Genomic DNA, 3,171 nt, shown 5'->3' on the forward strand with positions numbered 1-3,171 from the left:
ATTCTGGAGCCACCAGCCCCCTTTCATTTCCCTCTTAGCTAGTCCATCTAATTATCTAGTGCCATTGCTGTTTATGCATTAATCATGACAAACAATGCATTTCAAGGTGTAAGGGCTTCTATTATAAAAAGGAAATAACTTGTATAATTAGACCTCCTTGCCTCACAACACATACCATATTTTCAGTTGACAACACAGTCAGTGCACCCCTTCCAGCAATGAGCCATTATTTTTTACAATTATGGTTTGATCTGTGTATTTAAAAGTCTTCACATCACTAAACAATGCACTCACTTCAGAGGTTTGGAGTCCACTTCCTGTTTCATGAGGGAATTCATTCTTTCCACATGTGGTACAGCCAGCAAGGATTTGAAATGGCAAACTAGTGAAAAAGTTATAACTTAATGAATGTGTTACTTAATCATTCTTACTGAATGTCAAAATAAATTGGAGGCCACCATACATGGCTTAACCATCCAGCTTGTTAAACTGAGTTTCTGCATGGTATGCATGGAGACAAGCAAGATAAATGGGGCAATTTCTAGCCACAAAAAGTCAAGGAGAGAGGAGGAGTTATACACTTAAATTCAGAGGGCCAGACCATGGCTCATTAATACCCTTTTGCTAATATCCCACAGAAATGCTCCATGATACAAAGGGGCTATAAAACTTCCTAAGATGTGGAGAAACACTTAGCTTCTGTAGAGCCGATTCTTCAACAACAACACTTAGTCCCTTCTTTAGGAAACACAATGCAAGTAAAAAGGGACTTGGCTGCCCTCCCGAGACTGTTAGTCAGTGGAGGGTACATTAGAAGCCAGCTTTACTCAGAACAACCTGGAGGATGCTTTAAGTTATGCAAGGGATTGAACTAACCACTAGCTGTGCTGGAGAGCCAGGCAGCGCGAAGATGGTTCAAAGGTAATAATCGGAGTTATATCTGCCAGTGACTTAGGTGACATTAGGTTCAAGAGTGAAGTATACAACAAATGAGACCAGATTTTTCTTCTGTTGAAGTCAACTGCAAAACATCTATTAACTTGAATGGCATTAGAAAGAATTATGTCCAGTTTTGCCCAATATGAAGAAACTTATGGGACATAAGTTATCTATATGCATTAAGCAGCCTTCTGCTTGATGAAGTTACGGGTTCGCTGACTGCTAGAGATTTGAGTCTGTCTGCAACTAAGGGTCTGATCCTGCAAACACTTGAGTATGTGATAACTGTCTAGTCCCATTGAAACATCCTGCAACAGGGACTGAATGGGATTTGTCACATAATGAGCAAAAAAACTCACATGCTTAGGTGGTTTAACAAACTGGGACCTGAAACTGCCAGTTCAGGAGGAGGCCAAACTGTTACTAAGTAATACTGCACTTCTTCCAAATGTGTGAAAGTCAGACACATTATTGCTCCTCTGTGACTGGAGTGGGAAAGGTATTTCTGACTTATTTAATCTTTGTGCCAGTTAGGGCATTTTTTAGCAGCACACAGATGTCTAAACCCCAAGGTTTTTACTCGGGTTCCCATTAACCACACAGGTCTCGTCCAGAGTTTTTATATTTCATAATGTCCAAGTGAAATTCATAAATAAATTTATGTTGGTACTTGGTTCTCATGTATTCTTTCATGAAGCAAGGAGGGGGAAAAATCCTTTTTGTACACCTACGCCCAACATATAGCAACTAAGAATAGAAACAATATAGAGACAGATGGAAATGTTAACACTGACAGCTCACAAGCATGCATCACACATTTGTGAAATAATGAAAACGGGTGGGCAGTTGTTACATGAACTCCGTGCTGGCCGTTATGTTTTTTCTGGCTGAAAATTTGCAAGAGAACTTCTCAGTGATATTTTTGGTAAATCAGAGCAGTCACTGCATGGTGCCTCTCCAGTGTGTGGGTGTAGGGATTCACAGAAGTTGTTTATGCCTTTTTGCATTGCACTGCCATTGGTCTGAGCCTCTCAGGGATCTTTGGACTGGTCCATGGTGTCTCCATGCCCCTAGTGCCTTCTCAGTATCTGTGACAGTGGGCCTGGCAACACATGGAGGGCACCGGCAGGGTTGTAACCTGTTCCTCAGAGCAAGGGCAGGAACTGAAAATAGAAATGGGCCTTTGGACAGACTTTTCTTTTGGTATCCTAAAAGCTGGTATCAGTTTATGTCCACATGTCCACAGCCTCTTAATTTATCATGTGTCCACATTGAGCAACCTGTACTACTAATTTGACTCATTGAATTCAGTCCTCCACTTCTTAGCCTTCCTGTTCTAGGAGGTATAGCAAGGCATATTGAGGACAATTTTGCCATCCACTGTTCCTGACCCAAGAGCCCAAGATTGTGCATATTCTGGAGTGTGTCCATTCCAATAACAGATCACAAAATGTAAGAACAGTGCACTCTGTGCTCTCAGTTAATCCAAAAAAGAAGGGATGTTTCCAAAGTGTGATGCCACATAGGGGAAAGACCATACCTTTTATAGCTCAAGCTACACATCTGTATCACAGCTCTATTGCAGGCGCTAAAACCAACCAAATTACTTGCAGAGTGATAGATGACACAAGCAAGGGTATTTCAATCTGGCCCAGTTCTGTTTGTTACAGCTATCCCATACCCCTTCTCCACAAAGAATGTGTAAAATTCAGTACATGGAAAGAAGGGAGGGTGAAAAGAGGAGAAGGTGGGGAAAGAGGTAGGAAACCAGAATATTCAAGCGCTAGAAAGAAAAATAACAGTTGTACAATTAAAATAGTTGGAGATATATAAAATTATCCACAGAGTAGAAGAATCATATAAATAGAAACTCCTTGGCAACCTAACATATGACAGAGCCATTTATTTTAGGAATTTGATGAGTTTTAGTACGGATCACACCAACTGATACACAAAAGCTATGTGTTCACATAGTAGAGCTATTAACTGATTCTTCCCTGAAAAACAAAAGGACATTGTTTTTAGGGTGGAACTGGTTCCCTGTTGTCTTTCAGCGAAACAAATGAGGGGAGGGGGCTTGTATACATATGAGGAGCGAATGACTTTGGAGACTGGACTGCTTCTCACCATCTTGGGTTTTCCTCCCACAGGTTACCTGGCAGGCCAGCAATGATACACTTCGCAAATAAATGGTGGGGGGAAGCCTCTCACAAGAAAGCCCTCCGCCTGGCC

Source organism: Gavialis gangeticus, unplaced genomic scaffold (assembly GCF_001723915.1).
Source record: "Gavialis gangeticus isolate Ggan-Ray unplaced genomic scaffold, GavGan_comp1, whole genome shotgun sequence".
NCBI lineage: Eukaryota > Metazoa > Chordata > Crocodylia > Gavialidae > Gavialis > Gavialis gangeticus.